Here is a 23,175-nt window from a genome sequence, read left to right as displayed (position 1 = left end):
TTTGAGTTCTTTGTATACTCTGGATATTAGGCCTCTATCTGAAGTGTGAGGAGTAAATATTTGTTCCCAGGATGTAGGCTCCCTATTTACCTCTCTTATTGTTTCTTTTGCTGAGAAAAAACTTTTTAGTTTGAGAAAGTCCCATTTGTTGATTCTAGTTATTAACTTTTGTGCTATGGGTGTCCTATTGAGGAATTTGGAGCGCGACCCCACAGTATGTAGATCGTAGCCAACTTTTTCTTCTATTAGACGCCATGTCTCTGATTTGATATCAAGCTCCTTGATCCATTTTGAATTAACTTTTGTGCATGGCGAGAGAAAGGGATTCAGTTTCATTTTGTTGCATATGGATTTCCAGTTTTCCCAGCACCATTTGTTGAACATGCTATCCTTCCTCCATTGCATGCTTTTAGCCCCTTTATCAAATATAAGATAGTTGTAGTTTTGTGGATTGGTTTCTGTGTCCTCTATTCTGTACCATTGGTCCACCCGCCTGTTTTGGTACCAGTACCATGCTGTTTTTGTTACTATTGCTCTGTAGTATAGTTTGAAGTCTGGTATCGCTATACCGCCTGATTCACACTTCCTGCTTAGCATTGTTTTTGCTATTCTAGGTTGTTTATTTTTCCATATGAATTTCATGATTGCTTTCTGTATTTCTATAAGAAATGCCGTTGGGATTTTGATTTGGATTGAATTAAACCTATAGAGAACTTTTGGTAATATTGCCATTTTGATGATGTTAGTTCTACCTATCCATGAACAGGGTATATTTTTCCATCTTCTAAGATCTTCTTCTATTTCTCTCTTTAGGGTTCTGTAGTTTTCATTGTATAAGTCTTTCACCTCTTTTGTTAGGTTGATTCCCAAGTATTTTATTTTTTTTCAGGATATTGTGAATGGAGTGGTTGTCCTCATTTCCATTTCAGAGGATTTGTCGCTGATATACAGGAATGCCTTTGATTTATGCGTGTTGATTTTATATCCTGCCACTTTGCTGAATTCATTAATTAGCTGTAATAGTTTCTTTGTAGACCCTTTTGGGTCTGCTAGGTATAGAATCATGTCACCTGAAAATAGTGATAATTTAAATTCTTCTTTTCCTATTTTTGTGCCTTTAATTTCTTTCATCTGTCTAATTGCTCTGGCCAGTGTTTCGAGAACTATGTTGAACAGAAGTGGTGAGAGAGGGCATCCCTGTCTTGTTCCAGATTTTAGAGGGAATGCCTTCAGTTTTTCTCCATTCAGAATGATGCTAGCCTGAGGCTTAGCATAGATTGCTTTTACAATATTGAGGTATGTTCCTGTTATCCCTAGTTTTTCTAGAGTTTTGAACATAAAGGGATGCTGTACTTTGTCGAATGCTTTTTCTGCATCTATCGAGATGATCATATGGTTCTTATTTTTAAGTCTATTGATGTGGTGAATAACATTTATTGATTTCCGTATATTGAACCAGCCTTGCATCCCAAGGATGAATCCTACTTGATCATGGTGCACAATTTTTTTGATATGTTTTTGTATCCTATTCGCCAGAATTTTATTGAGGATTTTTGCATCTAGGTTCATTAGAGATATTGGTCTGTAGTTTTCTTTCTTTGAAGTGTCTTTGTCTGGTTTAGGAATCAGGGTGATGTTGGCCTCGTAGAATGAATATGGAAGTTCTCCCTCTTTTTCTATTTCCTGAAGTAGCTTGAAAAGTATTGGTATTAGTTCCTCTTTAAAGGTTTTATAAAACTCTGCTGTATACCCATCCGGTCCTGGGCTTTTCTTAGTTGGTAGTCTTTTGATGGTTTCTTCTATTTCCTCAATTTATATTGGTCTGTTTAGGTTGTCTATATCCTCCTGACTCAATCTGGGCAGATCATATGACTTAAGAAATTTATCTATGCCTTCACTATCTTCTAATTTTTTGGAGTATAAGGATTCAAAATAATTTTTGATTATCTTCTGTATTTCTGAAGTGTCTGTTGTGATATTGCCTTTTTCATCCCATATGCTAGTAATTTGAGTTCTCTCTGTTCTTCTCTTCGTTAGCATGGCTAAGGGTCTGTCGATTTTATTTGTTTTTTCAAAGAACCAACTTTTAGTTTTGTCAATTTTTTCAATTGTTTCTTTTGTTTCGATTTCATTAATTTCAGCTCTGATTTTAATTATTTCTTGCCTTCTACTTCTTTTGATGTTGTTTTGCTCTTCTTTTTCTAGGATTTTGAGATGAAGTATGAGATCATTTATTTGTTGGTTTTTTCTTTTTTTAAGGAATGAACTCCAAGCAATGAATTTTCCTCTTAGAACTGCTTTCAATGTGTCCCATAGATACCGATATGTTGTGTCTGTGTTTTCATTTAACTCTAAGAATTTTTTAATTTCCTCCTTGATGTCTTCTATAACCCATTGATCATTCAGTAACCTATTGTTTATTCTCCAAGTGATGCATGATTTTTTCTTCCTTCTTTTATCGTTGATTTTCAGTTTCATTCCATTATGATCAGATAAGATGCATGGTATTATCTCTACTCCTTTATATTGTCTAAGAGTTGCCCTGTGACATAATATATGATCTATTTTTGAGAAGGATCCATGTGCTGCTGAGAAAAAATACTACCCAACTGCTTGATGTTGGGTAGTATATTCTATATATGTCAATTAAGTCTAGGTTATTAATTGTGTTATTGAGTTCTATAGTTTCCTTATTCAACTTTTGTTTGGAAGATCTGTCCAGTGGTGAGAGAGGTGTGTTGAAGTCTCCCATGATTATTGTATGGTGGTCTATTAGACTCTTGAACTTGAGAAGAGTTTGTTTGATGAATATAGCTGCACCATTGTTTGGGGCATATATATTTATGATTGTTATGTCTTGTTGGTGTATGGTTCCCTTGAGCAGTATGTAGTGTCCCTCTTTATCCCTTTTGATTAACTTGGGATTGAAATCTATTTTATTTGATATGAGTATGGACACTCCTGCTTGTTTCCGAAGTCCATATGAGTGATATGATTTTTCCCAACCTTTCACCTTCAGCCTATGTATGTCTTTTCCTATCAAATGTGTCTCCTGTAGGCAGCATATTGTTGGGTCTTGTTTTGTGATCCATTCTACTAGCCTGTGTCTCTTAATTGGTGAGTTTAAGCCATTAACATTTAGGGTTATTATTGAGATATGGGTTGTTCTTCCAGCCATATTTTTTTATTTCTTTTACTAAACATGGTTTGTTTTCCTCTTTGATTATTTCCCCCCCTTTTACTATACTACCTCTCACTGTTGGTTTTCATTGTTATTTTCCATTTCCTCTTCCTGTAATATTTTGCCGAGGATGTTTTGAAGAGATGGTTTTCTAACTGCAAATTCTTTTAACTTTTGTTTATCGTGGAAGGTTTTAATTTCATCTTCCATCCTGAAGCTTAATTTCGCTGGAAACACAATTCTTGGTTGGAACCCATTTTCTTTCAGTGTTTGAAATATGTTATTCCAGGATCTTCTAGCTTTCAGAGTCTGTGTTGAAAGATCAGCTGTTATCCTGAGTGGCTTACCCCTAAATGTAATCTGCTTCCTTTCTCTTGTAGCTTTTAAAATTCTCTCCTTATTCTGTATGTTGGGCATCTTCATTATAATGTGTCTAGGTGTGGATCTCTTATGATTTTGCACATTCGGCGTCCTGTAGGCTTCTAGGATTTGGGATTCTGTCTCATTCTTCAAGTCTGGGAAGTGTTCTCGTATTATTTCATTGAATAGATTGCTCATTCCTTTGGTTTGAACCTCTATCCCTTCCTGTATCCCAATGACTCTTAAGTTTGGTCTCTTGATGTTATCCCATATTTCTTGGATGTTCTGCTCATGGTTTCTTAACAGTCTTGCTGAGCTGTCTGTGTTCTTTTCAAGTTGAAATACCTTGTCTTCATTGTCTGATGTTCTATCTTCTAAGTGTTCTATGCTGCTGGTAGTATTCTCAATTGAGTTTTTAAGTTGGTTTATTGATTCCTGCATTTCTAGGATTTCTGTTTGTTTGTTTTTTATAACCTCTATCTCCCTGTATAGTTGATCTTTTGCTTCTTGGATTTGTTTATGTAATTCATTGTTGAAGTGATCTTTCATTGTCTGATTTTGCTGTCTGATGTCTTCCTTGAGACTCCAGATCATCTGAAGCATGTATATCCTGAATTCTTTATCTGACATTCCATCTGCTGCAGATATTACCTCTTCTAAATTTGAGTTGACCTGCATTGCTTGTGGTCCTTTCTTTCCTTGTCTCTTCATACTGTTCGCGTTTCTTTCTGCTTGGTGAAACTGTTGTGCCTTTGAATTTTCCCCCTATATATTTATATTGCTCTTGTATAGTTGCAAAGTCTCCCTTGCAGGCGTGGGCGGCGGATCTGCCCCTCTTCCAGTTGGGGCAATGTGCCTACCATGCCGGCAGGCCGCTGGGCCTGTTCTGCCGGTCGGTAGCAGGTCCGCCTACCTTGCAGGCGCGGGCAGTGGCTCTGCCCCTCTGTGGGCCGCTAGGCTTGTTCTGTCGGTGGTCGCAGTTCTGCCTACTTTGCAGGCACGGGCAGCGGCACTGCCCCTCTGCAGTCCGCTGGGCCTGTTCTGCCGGTGAGTCGCAGGTCCGCCTACCTTGCAGGCGCGGGGGGGGGGGGCGGCTCTACCCTTCTGCAGGCCGCTGGGCCTGTTCTGTCTGTTGGTTGCAGGCCTGGCCTGTTCTGTTGGTGGTCGCAGGTCCGCCTATCTTGCGGGCGAGTGGGGCAGCTCTGCCCCTCTGCGGAATACTGGGCCAGTTCTGCCGGTTGGTCACAGGTCCGCCTACCTTGCAGGCGCAGGGGGCGGCTCTGCCCCTCCGCGGGCCGCTGGGCCTGTTCTGTCGGTGGCCACAGTTCCGCCTACCGTGCAGGCGCGGGGGGAGGGGGCGGCTCCGCCCCTCAGCAGGCCGCTGGGCCTGTTCTCTTTTGTAAACTTTTAATGGGCAATAGTTACAAAGTTTTACAAGGAACATCCAAAACAAAACCATTAGCAACAAAACATATAGTTTCTATAATAGTTTGGAAAACATTAGATGATATGAATAGATCCTCATTTTAATTTAACTTGTTTACAGATTTATTTATTTTTTTAAGTTACTGATGCTCAATCTTTTAATCAATAAAGCAGCATGGTTTGGGATGCTGTATTTGGGCATATTTAATTACGTTTGCTTAAAGATGATGATCATAATACAATTAGGAATATACAAATATAAGCATAGAAAGGCTATCATTTTTAACAATTTTGGTTTGGAGTACACCAGCTTTACAGAAGGATTTTATAGTTGGGAAACAAATATATTTAATATACAAGTAATAATTAACATCACAGGTAGGTAGAAATCTTTTATCTATTAACTTAGTTTTTATTCTTGGAGCAAAATTGAGACTCCAAGACTAATTAAAATAATTATAATCATAGGTCTATGTAGGTTAACAGCATTGACAAAAATCATAGAATATATTTAAGCCTCTGAAAAACTTAGAAAAGAGTGATTATGATCAGAAATTGATTCATTACCTGATATACAAGTATAACTCATTTATATAACACCAAAAACTTAATTTAGTCAAAGCAAACAGATATAGCTTCTGCGTATCAGATAAAACATTCTACCTTTGACTTTTGGGGACTGGTTTATTTCACTTAGCATGCTATTTCCAATTTCATCCCTTTTCTGGCAAATGCCATAAAGTCTTTCTTCCTTATGTCATTGTGTATATATTACATATATATCACATGTTCTTTATCCATTCATCTGTTGAAGGGCACCTATGTTGACTCCATAGTTTAGCTTCTATGGATTGCACTGCTATAAACTATGTGGCTGCGTCACTGTTGTACACTGATTTTTAACTCCTTGTACTGAGGATTAGGATAGCTGGGTCATATGTTGGGTCTATTCCTGGTTTTTGAGAAAATTCCATACTGTTTTCCAGAGTAATTGCACATATGTGTAGTCCCTCCAGCAATGAAGGAGTGAACTCTTTTCCCCACATCCCTGCCAGTACCTGTTATTATTTGTAATCTTGACAATTGCCATTCTGTTTAGAGTGAGATAAAATCTCAGTGTAGTTTCAATTTGCATTTCTGTAATTGCTAGAGATGTTGAATATTTTTCATGTATTTGTTAACTGTTTGTATATCTTCTTCTGAGAAGGATCTGTCTGTTCAATTCCTTTGCCCATTAATTGATTAGGTTACTTGTTGTTTGTGGATTAATTTTTTTAGTTCTTTGTATATCTTAGATATTAATGCCCTATCTGAGGAGCCAGAGGAAAAGATTTTCTCCCAATCTGTTGGCTCTTTCTTCACACTCTTGGTTGTTTCCTTTGCTGTGAAAAAGTTTTTTAATTTGATGTCATCACACTTACTTTTTACTTTATTTCTTGCACTTGAGGAGTCTTGTTAAGTAAGTCATTTCCTGTGCTGACATGTTGGAGTGCTGGACCTACATTGCAGAGTTTCTGGTGTAATTCTTAGGTCTTTGATCCATTTTGAGTTGAGTTTTGTTCCGGGTGAGAGACAGATGTTAAATTTCATTCTTCTACATAGGGATTTCCAGTTTCCTAGCATTGTTTGTTGAAGAGGCATTTTTTTTTCCTCCAATGTATGTTTATGAAACCTTTGTCTGTATTTATGTGGATATGTCTCTGTCTCTTCTATTTAACTCCATTGGTCTTCATATCTGTTTTGGTGTCAGTACCATGTTGTTTTTGTTACTATGGCTCTGTAGTATAATTTGAGGTTTGATACTGTGATACTTTCTGCTTTGCTTTTCTCACTAAGGATTACTTTCACTATTTTGGTCTCATTTTTTCCAAATGAATTTCGTAATTGCCTTTTCTAGTTCTGTGAAGAATATCATTGGAATTTTGATGGAAATTGCGTTGAATTTATATGGAGCTTTTGGTAATATAGCCATTTTGACAATATTTATTCTGCCTATACAAGAACAAGGGAGGTCTTTCCATCTTCTAAGGTCTTTTTCAATGTCTTTCTTTAGTGTTAGGTAGTTTTTATTGTAAAGGGCCTTTGCCTCTTTTGTTAGATTGATTCCCAAGTTTTTATTATTAGTATTTTTAGGCTAGTTTTCCTAATTTCTTTTTCAGCAGATTTATCATTGAAACGTAGGAATGTGATTGATTTATTGGTGTTGAACTTGTATCCTGCTACTTTGCTGAATTCATTTATGAACTCTAGAAATTTTCTGGTGGAGTCTTCTAAAAACAAGATTATGTTATTTGCATAAAAAGAGATAATTTGATCTCTTCTTTTCCTGTTTGCATCCCTTTAATTTCCTTCACTTTTCCTACTTTCTCTGCCTAGAGTTACAAGGACTATGTTATATAGGAGTGGTAAAAATGTGCATTATTGTTCATGTTTTTAGAAGTCATGGTTCCAGTTTTTCCCCATTCAGAATAATGTTGACATTGAGCTTGTCATAGATAGCCTTTACAATGTTGAGTTAAGTTTCTTCAATCCCTAGTATTTCTAGTGTTTTAAATATAAATGATACTGCACTTTGTCAAATGTTTTTTTCTGCATCTATTGAGATAATCATGCAATTATTGTCTGTAAGCATATTTATGTGGTGAATTACATTTATTGCTTTTCAAATGTTGAACCAACCTTGTGTTCCTGGTGTAAAACTCCTTTGATCATGGTGCAATATCTTTTTAATGTGTTTTCATATGTAATTTACCAATATTTTGTTAAGAATTTTTGCATCAGTGTTCATAAAGAATATTGGTCTGACATTTTCTTTCCTTGATGTATCTTTGTCTGGTTTTGGTATCAAGGTGATACCAGCTTCATAGAATGAATTTGGCATTGTTCCTTTTTTTCTGTTTCATGGAACAGTTTGAAGATATTGGTATTTGTTCTTTAAAGGTCTGGTAGAACTCAGCTGAGAATCCATCAAGTCCTGGGATTTTCTTAGTTGCTTCAATTTCATTATTTCAAATTGATCTGTTTAGATCTTCTGTGACTTCCTTATTCAATTTAGGTAGGTCATATGTCTCTAGGAATTTGTCAATATCTTCAAGATTTTGTAGTTTATTGGAGTATAAATTTTCAAAACAGTTTCTGACGATTCTCTGAATTTTAGTATTGTCTGTGGTGATATTTCTTTTTTCAAGTCGGATTTTGATAATTTAAGGTGTTTTCTTTTGCCTCTTTTTTTTTTTTTTTTGGTTAGTTTGACTAAGGGTTTATCAATTTTGCTTATCATTCCCTAAACCAACTCTTTGTTTTGTCCAACTTTTTCCTTTTCTCTTTTAGAACTCGATTTCATTGATTTGGGCTCTAATTTTAATCATTTTCTGTTTTCTACTAATTTGGGTGTTAGTTTTTTTCGGGGGGGGGCCTTGAGATGTAATGCTAGATTACTTATTTGGTATCTTTCTATTATTTTCATTTATGAGCTCAATGATATGAACTTCACTCTTAGGACCACCATCATACTGTCCCAGGAGTTTATGTTGTATCACTATCCTTATTTAGTTCTAAGTATTTTATTTCTCTCCTGCTGCTATCTACTCATCATTAAAAAGTATATTATTTAATATTTAAATGTTAGAATGGTTTCAATGATTTCTAATTTAATTCCATTATGACCTGATGGAATGCAAACTATTATCTCTATTTTTCTACATTTGGAAAGATTTGCTCTGTGACCTAAAATATAGTCTATTTTAGAAAATGTTCTATGCGCCACTGAGAAGCAAGTGTACCAGTCATTGATGGATGACATATTCTATATATGTCTTTTAGGTCCATATTATTAATTATACTTTTTAGTTCTGTAGAATCTTTACTCAGTTTTTGTTTGGATGATCAATCCAGTGATGAGTCATGTTAAAGTCACCCAGCATTATTGTATTTTGGCTTATTTGATTTTTAAGATTGAGAAATCTTCTTTTTTTATGTATGCAGATGCTTTGGGACATAAATATTTATAATCATTATATCTTCATGCATGATTTTCTGAAGCAGTATGAAGTGAATTTGGTTAATCTTGGCTTGAAGTCCACTTTATATGAGAATGGCAAACCTTGCTTGTGTATGAGTCCCATGTGAATGATATGTTTTTTCCCATCCTGTCACCTTTAGTCTGTAGATGTCTTTGCCTGTGAGGTTAATCTCTTGCAGACAGTATACTGTTGGGTCTTGTTTTTAATCCATTCTGCCAACATGTGTCTTTTGATTGAAGAGTTTAGACTGTTTACATTCAATGTTTTTTTTTTTAATTGAGAGATGATTTATATTTCCTGCTATTTTGATCTGTTCTAACGTTTAAATTGGACTCAATTATCCCTTAATTGACTGTTCTTCCAAGATTATTCCTCCCTCTCTTGGTTTTCATTTTTATTTTTCATTTCTTCTTTTTTTCCCATTTTAATGTGTTCATGAAATATTTTATTGAGTATGTTTTGTAGTGCAGGCCTATTAGTTGTAAATTCTTTTTGCTTTTGCTGGAAGGTGCTTATCTCATCTTCAATTCTGACAATTTATTTAGCTGAGTATAGTACTCTTGGTTGGCATTTATCTTCTTTCAAAGTCAGTTATGTATTATTCATAATAAGCTCTCCTGACTATTAGGGTCAGGGTTGAAAAATCAATTGACTCTGGATTGGTTTACCTCTAAATGTGACCATCATTTTTCTCTTGCAGTTCTTAAAATTATCTCCTTATTATGTAGGAATTCACATAATAATTTGTCTTGGAGTGTACCTATTTTGATCTTGTATATTTGGAGTCCTATATGCCTCTGGTATTTGAATTTCCATCTAATTCTTAAAGTTTGGAAAATTTCTGATATTATTTCATTGAAAATATTGTGCATTCCTTTAGTTTATATTTCAGAGTCTTCACCTATTGCAATGTATGTTAAGCCTTTAAATGTTATCTCAAATTTCTTGAATATTCTGTTCATAGTCTTTGAACATTTTTTTCTTTATGGTTGTCTTTATTTTCAAGATTATATACTTTGTCTTAGAGGTCTGGAAATATTTCTTTAGAAAGGTCTAATCTATTGGTGATGCTTTCCATTGAATTTTTAATTTGGTTTATTTATTCTTTCTTTCATTTTGTGGATTTCTGTTTGGTTCTTTGTCAGAATCTCTTTCTCTTTATTAAAGTGATATTTCACTTTCTGTATTTTCTCTCTGATTTCACTCCTTACCTTTATTTTAGCTCATAGAACAGTTTAACTATGAACTTTCTAAATTCCTTCTCTGACATTTTCTCCACTGTGTTGTTAATGAAGTCAGTTGTGGAAGCATTATGGACTCTTCAGGTTGTTTTTTTTCCCTTGCTTTTTCATATTGTTTGTATATCTCTCTATCTATTGATATAGTTTTGACTTTGTTTAAGTGAAGAACTACTTTGTGAGTTTTTTTTCTTAGGAGCCCTGGGTTGGGAGAATATTCAGAAAATGATATTTTAAGTCAATGTGTAATCTCCGCTGATCCAAATCAGCACTTGTTTAAGAGATGCCACTGAGCTGTATTTACTATAATCAGTTCAGAATCAAGCCTCTTTCTAATCAATCTTATAAGAAACACAAACTTGTTGCAATTTTTCTCCACAGTTCCTCAAATTCAGGCATAAACCTATAATAAGGTTCTAGAGTAAGTAAAAAATTGTTAAATTTAGTAAACTTAATATAACCTGGAGTGAGGGCTAAAATGGGGGAGGGAAAAGATTGGGCAAAAAGGAAAGAGGAAAATAGAGAAAGAAAGAAAAAGAATGAGAGAGAGAGAGAGAGAGAGAGAGAGAGAGAGAGAGAGAGAAAATATAAGTGAATAATTTATACCAAGGTAGAAAGGAGAAACAGACGAATGATTGGTGTTTGAGGTAGTAGCAGATAATGCAATAAATGAGTTGGGAGTAAGAGGAAAAAGCATAAACTAAAGCTAAGAAAACAAAGGAATATTCCAATTAATGCTTTAAACCATTACATGAAATACCTTTGAATGGGTTGAAGGTACACTGTTGGCTCTTGGGTTAACAATTATCATTCAAGTTAAAGAGTTATTTATAGGACCAAAGTTGATATTAGAGTTGTTTGTAATAAATCATGTCAAGATTAAGAAAATTCTTGTTGAATCTTGGTTTAGATTTCATTGGAGTTTTGACACTTGGCGGATGTCCGTCGGTCTTTGGCTGTCGATTTCTCGTGAGTAGCATGGGCACAGGAGCCAATTCTCTAGTTGATATGAACCTCCTCCCAGCAATTTCTGGTTTGTCAGCTCAGGGGCCTGCAGTCAACTGCTCAAAGGATGTGGTATTTGGGTTAGCCTTTTCTATTGTGTGCAGTTTGGGATGTAGGCTCTGGAGTGTCCCTCTGATTGCTGTGGGTCACTGTGTACCTGCTCCCCTTTACAGGATCCTCTTCATGTACGAAGATTCTGGTGGCTGCCTCTGAGCACAGGAACTCTGTAGTTTTTCCATGGGTGTTCCTGGTACAGAAGTGTATTCCCCCAACCATTGCTACCCTCAGGTACCATAGTGAAGGGTCTCAGGTAGTTCACCTGGACTCTAGTTTCCGCTGCCCTCGGTTGTTAATAGTGGCCATTGATTTCTTGTTTACTAAGTCTGATATAAGGTCCCACAACTATTCAAACAATGTCCTGTCACTTTTCAGCTGTGCACCAGTTAAGGCCAGGATCAGCCTCTTCCTACTGCATAGACTCTGATAATTTTTCAGCAGTTCTTTATGTCATGGGATCTTCAGGCAACTTCCCTCTGATATGTCCCTGTGATCTCAGGGATTGTCCCTAGGCTTCCCATGGTGCCTCTGCCCAGTGTCAGTGGTTGGGACATGGTGAATCTACTTTCCCTCTATTCAGGGCCAAAGCTGCTTCATTGCTGTCTCTGAGTTGAGTGAACAGATGCTGTGCAGAGCTTCCTGTCCTTGCCTGGGTCACAGGGGCTGAGCAAGTTAGGCACCTGCAATTCCAGGCACAAGTCTGCACCTGCATGTTCATTCCTTTTGTTCACAGTGAGGGGGAGTGAGGGTGTTTCAGTGATTTTTGCCTAGAAGTGGTCCTTCTGATACCATCTTGGAAATCAGGATCTGGTGTGTTGAAGATAAAACATCTGAGAAATGCCTAGTAGAAAGCAAATAAGAGAGAGGAGGGGGTGGGTAGAAGGGGGGACTTCTGCAGAGAGAATCCTTGGACCCTAGTGCTGATGCTGGTGTGTCTTGTTCCTTTATAGATCTCCTTTCTTCCTATTTTGCCTAAGTGATCAAAGGGCAGGAAAAGAGCTGCCCAGGGGTTCTCATTAGCAACTCCTTGTGTTGGAAGGAGTTGTGTTCCAGGAAGAGTCCATAACCTTGGGAGGGGGGAAGGGCTCTGGAGGTGTAAAGATTTCATTTCCTTTACTTTGAAGTAGCCTCTCCGTCTTCCCAACCCCATCACTTATTGCTGACTATCTGTTTTTGCACCCATCTCACTTCTAGTTCTTTCTGGCCAGACTCTTTTTTTTTTAAAAAAAATTATTTGTATTTATATATGACAGCAGAATGCATTACAATTCTTATTACACATTTAGAGCGCAATTTTTCATATGGTTATATACAAAGTATATTCACACCAATTCGTGTCTTCATACGTGTACTATGGATAATAATGATCATCATATTACACTATTATTTCTAACCCCATGCCCCCTCTCTTCCCCTCCCACCCCTCTTGCCTATCTAGAGTTAATCTGTTCCTCCCATGCTTCCTCTCCCTATCCCACTATGAATCAGACTCCTTATATTAGAGAAAACATTCGGCATTTGGTTTTTTGGGATTGGCTAACTTCACCTAGCACTATCTTCTCTAACTCCATCTATTTACCTACAAATGTCATGATTTTTTTCTCTTTTATTGCTGAGTAATATTTCATTATGTATATATGACACATTTTGTTTTATCCATTTAAAGTGCATCTAGGTTGGTTCCACAGTTTAGCTATTGTGAATTGTGTTGCTATAAACATTGATGTGGCTGTGTGCCGTTAGTAGAATGTTTTTAAGCCCTTAAGATATAGTCTGAGGAGAGGGATAGCTGGGTCAAATAGGGGTTTCATTCCTAATTTTCCAAGAAGTCTCCATACTGTTTTCCATATTGATTGCACCAATTTGCAGTCCCACCAGCAGTGTATGAGTGTACCTTTTCCCCTATATCCTCACCAATACTTATTGTTATTTGTCTTCATAATTGCTGCCATTCTGACTGGAGTGAGATGAAATCTTAGAGTGGTTTTAATTTGCATTTCTCTAATTGCTAGCAATGATGAACATTTTTACATATATTTGTTGATTGATTGTATATCATCATCTGAGAAATATCTGTTCAGGTCCTTGGCCCATTTATTGATCGGGTTATTTGATTTTTTTGGTGTTTAACTTTTTGAGTTCTTTATATATACCCTAGAAATTAGTGCTCTATCTAATGTGTGAGAGATAAAGATTTGCTCCCAAGATGTAGGCTCTCTATTTACCTCACAGATTATTTCTTTTACGAAAGAAACTGTTTTTGAGTCCATCCCATTTATTGATTCTTGATTTTAATTCTTGAGCCAAAGGAATCTTATTAAGAAAGTTGGGGCCTGATCCCACATGATGGAGATTAAGGCGTATTTTTTCTTCTATTAGACACAGAGTCTCTGTTTTTTTTTTTCTTTCCTATGTTCTTGATCCATTTTGAGTTGAGTTTTGTGCATGGTGAGAGATAGGGATTTAATTTCATTTTGTTGCATATGGATTTTCAGTTTTCCCAGCACCATTTGTTGAAGAGGCTATCTTTTCTCCAATGCATATTTTTGGCGACTTTGTGTAATATAAGACAATTGTCATTTTGTGGGTTAGTCTCTGTGTTTTCTATTCTGTACCATTGGTCTACCAGTCTGTTTTGGTGTCAATACCATGCTATTTTTATTACTATTGCTCTGTTGTATAGTTTAAGGTCTGGTATAGTGATGCTACCTGCTTCACTCTTCCTGCTAAGGATTTCTTTAGCTATTCTGGGTCTCTTATCTTTCCTGATGAATTTCATGATTGCTTTTTCTGTTTCTATGAGGAATGTCATTGGGATTCTGATCAAAATTGCACTAAATCTGTATAATGCTTTTGAAAGTATGGTCATTTTGATAATATTAATTCTGCCTCTCCAAGAGCAAGATAGATCTTTCCATCTTCTAAGGTTTCTTTGACTTATTTCTTTAGAATTCTGTAATTTTCACTATATAGATCTTTCACATCTTTTGAGGCGATTGTAAATGAGGTAGATTTCCTCATTTCCCTTTCTGAAGATTTATCACTGATATACAGAAATGCCTTTGATTTACGGGTGTTGACTTTATATCCTGCTACTTTTCTGAATTCATTTACTAATCCTAGAAGTTTTCTGATGGAACTTTTAGGGTCTTCTAGGTACAGAATCATATCATCAGCAAATAGTGTCAATTTGAGTTCTTCTTTTCCTATGTGTATCCCTTTAATTTCTTTTGTCTGTCTAATTGCTCTGGCCAGTGTTTCAAGAACTATGTTAAATAGAAGTAGTGAAAGAGGGCATCTCTGTCTTGTTCCAGTTTTTAGAGGGAATGTCTTCAATTTTTCTCCATTTAGACTGATGCTGGCCTGGGGCTTAACATAGATAGCCTTTATGATGTTGAGATATGTTCCTGTTATCCCTAGTTTTTCTAGTGTTTTCAACATAAAGGGGTGCTGTATTTTGTCAAATCTTTTTCTACATCTATTGAGATGATCATATGATTCTTTAAGTCTATTGATGTGATGAATTGCATTTATTGATTTCCGTATGTTGAACCAAACTTGCATCCCTGGAATGAATCCCACTTGATCATGGTACATGATCTCTTTGATATGTTTTTTGTATTTGATTTGCCAGAATTTTATTGAGAATTTTTACATCTATGTTCATTAGAGATATTGGTCTGAAGTTTTCTTTTTTGATGTATCTTTGCCTAGTTTTGGAATCAGGGTGATATTAGCCTCATGGAATGATTTTGGAAGTGCTTCCTCTTTTTCTATTTTCTGAAATAAATTGAAGAGTATTGGTATTAGTTCTTCCTTAAAGGTCTTGTAGAACTCAGCTGTGTATCCATCAGGTCTTGGTCTTTTCTTGGTTGGTAGATTTGGCATCTTCTATTTCGTCACTTGAAATTGGTTTATTTAAATTGTGTATATCATCCTGATTCAATTTGGGCAAATTATATATGACTCTAGAAATTTGTCAATGCCTTCGATATTTTCTATTTTATTGGAGTACAAGTTTTCAAAATAATTTCTAATTATTTTTTTGTATTTCTGTAGTGACTGTTGTGATATTTCCTTTTGCATCACGTATGTTATTAATTTGGGTTTTCTCTCTCCTTCTCTTTGTTAGCATGGCTAAGGGTCTGTCAATTTTATTTATTTTTTCAAAGAACCAACTTTTTGTTCTGTCAATTTTTTCAATTGTTTCTTATGTTTCAATTTCATTGATTTCAGCTCTGATTTTGATTATTTCCTGTCCTCTGCTGCTTTTGGTGTTGATTTGCTATTTTTTTTAGGGCTTTGAGATGTAATGTTACATCATTTATTTATTGATTTTTTTTTTCTTCTTTTAAGGAATGAACTCCATGCAATAAACTTTCCTCTTAGAACTGCTTTCATAGTGTCCCAGAGATTTTGATATATTGTATTTGTATTCTCATTCACCTCTAATTTTTTTTAATCTCCTCCTTGATGTCTTCTGCAACCCATTGTTCATTCAGTAGCATATTATTTAGTCTCCAGGTGTTGGAGTGGATTTTATTTCTTATCACTGATTTCTAATTTCATTCCATTATGATCTGATAGAATGCAGGGTAGTATCTCTACTTTTTTATATTTGCTAAGAGTTACTTTGTGGCATAATATGTGTTCTATTTTAGAGAAGGATCTGTGTGCTGCTGAAAAGAAAGTATATCCTCTCATTTAAGGATGAAATATTCTATATATGTCAGTTAAGTCTAAGTTATTGATTGTATTATTGAGTTCTATAGTTTTTTTGTTCAGCTTTTGTTTGGAAGATCTATGTAGTGATAAAAGAGGTGTCTTAAAGTCACCCAAAATTATTGTGTTGTAGTTTATTTGACTCTTGAACTTGAGAAGAGTTTATTTGATGAACATAGTTCCTCCATTGTTTGGGGGCATATATATTTGTAATTGTTAAGTCTTGTTGATGTATGGTTCCCTTGAGCAGTATATAATGTCCTTCTTTATCCTTTTAGATTGGCTTTAGTTTGAAGTCTACTTTATTTGATATGATGATGGAAACCTCTGCTTGCTTCCACAGACCTTGTGAGTGGTATGATTATTCCCAACCCTTCACCTTCAGTCTGTGAATTTCTTTTCCTATGAGATGAGTCTCTTGGAGGCAGCATACTGTTGTTGTTGTTGTTGTTGTTTTTTAATCCAATCTGCTAGTCTATGTCTTTTGATTGGTGAGTTTAGGCTGTTAACGTTCAGGGTTATTATTGAGACATGATTTGTATGCCTAGCCATTTTTGTTTAGTTTTGGTATTTAACATGACTTGGTTTCTCCTCTGATTAGATTTTACTTTAGTATGATCCCTCCCTTTGCTGATTTTTATCATTGTTTTTATTTCCTCTTCTTGGGATATTTTGCTGAGGGTGTTCTGTTGTGCAGGCTTTCTAGTTGTAAATTATTTTAACTTTTGTTTATCATGGAGGATTTTTATTTTATTATCAAATCTAAAGCTTAGTTTTGCTGGATATAAGATTCTTTTTGGCATCCATTTTCTTTCAGAGCTTGGTTTATGTTGTTCCATGATCTCTTGGTTTTGAGGTTCTAGGATGTTAATTAACTTGGTAATCTTATATTTAGTGAAGATACAGAAATAAAATAATCTTAAACTCTTTTTTGTATATGAAAACACATTTAATTGACTCAAATATATTGTCTTTTTCCAGGCCTTTAGAATTCCACAGTACTTAAATTTACCTTTAGCAATCAGTTTAGTATTTTAACTCATGAACAACTTAGATTTTTAAAACACATATACATATTTATAAATGTTAATTCCATGTGCCTATTTTGTCTATTTTTAATAAGTATTTTTAGATACCCACGTAAACTAAGATATCAGATGAGCATAGCAAACATTTTAAGTTATTAGTTTTGTGAAACTCTAAATACAATGGACATTGTATTTTAAACATCTAACAGAGATGGACAGATATAAATCTGATTGGTTAACAACCTGGGCAAAAAAATGTTAATAATTTAAAAGATATTTTAATTTTATTTTGCAAAAATTTTAAAATTAATTTCTTTGCTAAATATTTATTTAATCACATGGACTAAAAGGCATTTGAATCAATTTTTAAAAAATATTATGAGTGCTCATTTATGTAGAAGCCCATTTGGTACCATATAGATGATGCTTACATAGACATACAATATACACATGGATATGAACATACGTAAAATAGACAGGAAACAATACTTTTATGGCTTCATTTAACAAGTGCTAGACCTCCGCATGTAGGAGACAAGAGAGGTATATACTCAGAGCCTGTCACAGATGTGACATATTGATCAACAGATATGAAAGAAAGATTGTAGGATAGAGTTAGCCTGAGAATAATTGCTTAATATAACAACACTCAAAAATCCCACTTTCTTAGCAAAGACATTCTGTGGGGAAGAGAACAAATAGAACCTTGACCATTACTTTCCCATTTATAGAACAAGTTAAGCTGAGATATTTAGGATTGTATTTCTTAGCCATATTTCCACACACTCTAGTTTATATTGGGACCAAGCTATGTTATAGCAAAACAATAAATTTCCTTTAAATTCTCTACTGTAAAGTAATTTCAATTATTTATTATATACCCAAATGGTGAAATCTCAGGGATAGACACTGAATTAGTCATGATCATAATTTGCAGGTTTTAAGGTGTGTGTGTGTGTGTGTGTGTGTGTTTCTAAAAAGAAAAGAGAGAAAGAAGGGGTATCTATGAGTCCCCTACAGGATTGGACTTAGGTTTCTTCCCATCCTGCCAATCTACCAGTGACTAGGTGTCCCTGCTATGGAGATGTAGACCAATTTATTCTGCAGTGTAATCTTTCTTTTTTTCTGAGAAGTAGTTCTCAGAGTGTTTTATAGCCCCTTACAGGCCTCAAGAAAAAAAGTCCTGTTTGAAAGGAATATTCCTAAGGTCTTAGGTAATTTAGATGCATTTGAGAACTTATAATTTGTAATAGTGAGGACAAAAAAAGCACAAACACCTTATAGGGAGTTTGGAGGCAGTTTGAGATAGGACAGAGTCAGAGAAGTTTCAATAGAAAAAGAATTGTGGCTGACATTTTATTTCATACCCAAGAGGAATGAATTCTTCATGGCAATCATGTCCCTTCACAGTGAGGTTGGATGTGAAACAAAACGTATCTTAAGTATAGCAATTGCTTCACCCTTGAAGGCAGAACTGTTTTCCCTTTAGTTAGATAGTACCAGTAGGGTGGGTATTTATCTAAATTAAAACAAGAGCTCAGACAGAGAGGAGGATACTTTCCTTTAGGTCTGTATCTACTAAAGAGACAGGTAGAGATTGGAATAACTTACTTCCTTTGTGAAAATAAATCCATGAATCAGCATTGTTACTGGGATAAAAATAGAGAGCTCAGAGCCCATTTGTTGCTTTTCCCTTCAGGACTCAGTTAAATTAAGTCCTGAGGATGTGTCCTATGTGCCAGATAGGAACCTGTAGAGGACAGATTGCTTTAGCTGGAGCATGGAATGTGAGATTGCAAAAAGATAGTGTTAGAAAAGACAGGACACGAGTTCATCCTCAAAACTTATATTCACAGAAGAAGCTTGAAGAATTAAAATTATGGCCATTATCAAGTATTAAATGTGGTAAGTATTGGAATTTGGGTATCACCCCCAAATTCAGTTCCCCCTACAAGGTCTCAGAGAATCTCATATTTGACAGAATGAGGAAGTGTCAAGATGCTGGGAGACCAATTCCTCAAATATGTCTTCCAGATGAATAAGTTATATTTCCTCTGACCCAGGAATGGGTATGTGAGCCAAAGGGTCTTCCTCTCTCCAGTAGTTTTAGGAACAAACATTCATATTTTATTCTAAGTTCTATTTTCTGAACTTTTATGAGCAAGCCCTCATATTCTAAGGGGAATAAGGGATTTTGGCCAAAAAAAAAAAAAAAAAAAAAGAGAAAGAGAGAAAAAGATCAGCTGTTTAAGTTCTATTGTAAATAAAAATAACTGAAAACAGAAGCAGACTTCGAATTGACGAGCTGTCTTTATTAAGCAGCAGTGGAATGGCACATGGCACATTTTCAGGAGAGAAAATGGAGACTGGTTACGAGATGGGTCTTTTTTTAATATTTATTTTTTAGTTCTAGTTGGACACAATACCTTTATTTTATTTATTTATTTTTATGTGGTGCTGAGGATCGAACCCAGGGCCTCGCATGTGCTAGGCAAACGCTCTACTGCTGAGCCACAACCCCAGCCCAAGAGGGGTCTATTTTTTGTAGGGATTAATGAGAGTTAATAAAATGGTGACTGATTATGCTTGAATTCAGGACCCCCAAAGACCACCAGAGACCGAGATTGATGTAAGCAGCAAAGAGGTGTTTATTGCAAGCTAGCTCAGTCCTCCGTGCACACAGCAACTGGTGACACTGAGAGGCCCTGAGCCCAGGGTTTGCAGCAGTTTTATACACTCTTTGGGGAAGGCAGGGACTTCACATACATCAGGGCATCTCTTGGCAAATCATCACACACCGCAGGAAAATCATAAAACAACTCTAAAACATGATTAGCACATTCACTGGTGGGAACAAGTTGGGGAGGGGTGATTGGTTAGTACAAGAGGGGGATTCATTTGACTGATTGGTTTAAGCCATGAGGGGAGTACATGCTGAACTACATGGTTTCCCAAAAACGTTATCAACCACCATAAACTACTGGGAGGGTCATCTGGCATCCAAGGTATTTTCCCTGTCTTATGCTGATTGGTGGTTGCTAGGGGGTTGCTATGGGTCCCCACCTAGCCTAACCAAGTCAGGGACACCTGGCATCACAGATCTCTCCTATTATTTGCAGGCAAACAACTCAGCAGGATGGGTATGTGCCTAGGAATGCTCTGTGGGTCTTTCCAAGGACAAGGGTCACATCCCCTTCCTTGGACAGGCTTTGCTCTGAGGTAGAGGCTGGTTTCTCAGTTACATGAGAGGTCTGCTTTTTATAGGGCTTAATGAGAGTTAATTATAGCAGAATGTTTAGTGTGGCTTAATCATTAGAGACTTGGGTCATGCTGACTAGTCAGGAAACTAGTTGTGCAGGTTAAAAACCGAACTAAGAAAAACAGCTGTAAAAGCGCATCATTCTAACTCAGGGAAATAGCTGTAAAAGCTTAAAACTCATTGTCACTGGGATAAAAATCCAGAGCCAGAGCCCATTTGTTTGCCTTTCCCTTAAGGACTCAGTGTTACAGGGAAAGGATGACAGACCAGAGCCCAGGGCCCATTGTTTGCCTTCCCCACTTCCCTCCTGGATCACACTGTCCTCCTTCTCTCCCAGGGGGCTGGTATTTCCCTTTTCTTGGGGGATATTATTTTCCATGTCCTTCACCTATGACTGTTTGAATTTAAGTGATACTTTTTTTCCCTTTGGTTTCAAAAGGATCTGGAAGGTGACTCATACATAGTTTGCATTCTAACTCAATTGAGATATTAGGCCTTAGTAAGGGCACCGAGCTGAGAATCCTCAGGGAAATCCTACAATTGAAGAGGAAAGAATTTTAAAGAGGACCATAGAGTTCCTTCTGAGTTTTAGAGTTCAAAGACTTATTTTTTAATATTTGTTTTTTAGTTGTAGGTGTACACAATAACCTTTATTTTATTTTTATGTGGTGCCGAGGATCAAATCCATAGCCTCACCCACGTGTGCTAGGTGAGCGCTTTACCACTGAGCCACAATCCCAGTCCCACAGTTTAAAGACTCTTAAAATATCCCAACGATAGTGTCAATCATCATCTTATTGCCATGTGAATCTACCTTGCTTGGTGATTTTTCAGTCACCCAAAAAGAGGAGCCATGGCAAATAAGGAAGATCAAATTTTTGATCTTCAATCTTTGAGAAAGCAGAGGGAGAGATTATAAGCACAGGAGCTAACATAGAATAAGTCATAGCCAAGGCAGTATGAGAAACATTGAAGCAGATTTACCAAAGTTGATGTCTCAGATGCCCTGTGTGCCAAAAGGTGTCATGGAAGAAGAGGTATCTCCAGAGAAGGGGCTGCTGATTTTCTGGAGAGAAGGGGTAACTTGGCTCAGGAGCAGTCTGATTCTTGGCATGTGTGATGGAGAAGAATTTTAACATGTATGTCTATACCAGTTAGAGGTATAGACAAAGGTTTGTTTAGGAAAGTAGATACACATTCAATGGAGAATGTGGGCCATCTTGAGAGTGAGACACGTTTTTAGGATTCCCAGCTGTTCTTTTAAAGGAAACTTGGTGAGGGGTAGATGTGGGAAGGTATGGATGAACGATGTCGGTCTGCTGACCTCAAATGGCTTTTGGTGGTCTAATCAATGTCAGGATAATTAGGATGATATAATCTTCATTATCTTATTCATAGATCACACTAGAATGTCCCTAAATTATAGGTTTCTTAAAATGTTATATCTATATTTAATCTATTTTTTATAGGATAAACTAATTATACACAGGTATATTTACAAATTTCTCAGGAATTTGGGAGTAACTGGCCTGGCAGAGAGATTGGCTTAGGGAATTTCAGGCCTAACTATGAAGAACTTCTGAACTAAAATTTTATTTCCTTGTCCTGCCTTTATGTCTCCTATTTCTATTTTTTTTCTATTCTACCTTTGCTCGAAGGGGCCTATCTGTCCTTTAGATGCATTTTGTTGGGTTGCATAATATTATTAAAAAATAAATTTTGAACAGTTTGCTATTTTTTTTAAAAAATGGAACACTTCCTATAAAATATAAATATCTGGTTTTCTTTGAAAAATTAGACATAGAAACACTGATATCACATTTTAACATGGAACCAATTTACTGGAAATGAATAATGGCAACCCCCTTACAAATTGCCTATTGAATTATTCTCTCTCCAGCCTCCTTCAGCCTCAGAACCTTATTCATGTCACCTGCGTAAGTAGACATTTGTATTTATCATGCCAGAATTAGATTGAGTTATTTCTTATTACTTTTGGAGGGGCAAAGAACATGGTCTTTTGCAGATATACCCTTGATATTTAAGTAGCACAGTCCTTCGCAAATTATACTCATTAAACATGTATCAATGCCAGAATTGAGCTAAGATGGGACAACAGGAGGCATCTATCTTTTCAACAAGCATTAGATGAAGGTGAAACTCATATGGCCTAAGTTTCATCTCTAGAGCTGTTCATTTAAGTCTTGAAATGAACACTCCTCCCCCACCTACCTTTAAGATGACCTTGAAAGAATATGGTTGGCTGCAAAAGACTATGATCCTTGCCCTCCTTGGTAGAAAGAAATGTCTCAGTCCTCTAATTCTGGATATTAAATGTAAGTGGCTACTGGTCATGCAGGTGGCATGAGGAAGGTTATAAAGGAGAAGGGCACTACTAAGGCTCATTCTAGATCATTTTGCTGAAGAGTGTGTCTTGGTACTTTGCTTCTTTTGATTTTGTGTGGTCACTAAGATTTTACCTCATAGGCCTTTGGTAGACTTTTCCAAATCATAATATTAGGTTTAGGAATTTCCAAAGAGCTTTATTTTCTTCTCTTCCCCCCATGCATGGACACATATGGAATTTTATATATAGATTTTTTCCCCTGCACCTTCTAAGCTAATAATGGCATTTCCCACTTACTCTGGATATGTGATGATTTATAATGTATTTTCAAATGTTAATCCCAGCTTGAATTCTGGCCAAGAAACTGTACGTGGTTAACATGTATTATCGTTTATTTTGTGCTAGGATCTTTTTGCATGTCCTTATATGGATATCACTTTAAAAATTATTTTTTTTAGATTTTTTATTGTCTTAATTAGGCATTAAGGATAATATAACTGTATTATAAAATATATTGGAGACTGTTCTGTC

Source organism: Marmota flaviventris, chromosome 12 (genome assembly GCF_047511675.1).
Source record: "Marmota flaviventris isolate mMarFla1 chromosome 12, mMarFla1.hap1, whole genome shotgun sequence".
Classification (NCBI taxonomy): domain Eukaryota; kingdom Metazoa; phylum Chordata; class Mammalia; order Rodentia; family Sciuridae; genus Marmota; species Marmota flaviventris.
The sequence above is the reverse complement of the archived record's forward strand: the minus strand, read 5'-3'. Positions refer to the sequence as shown.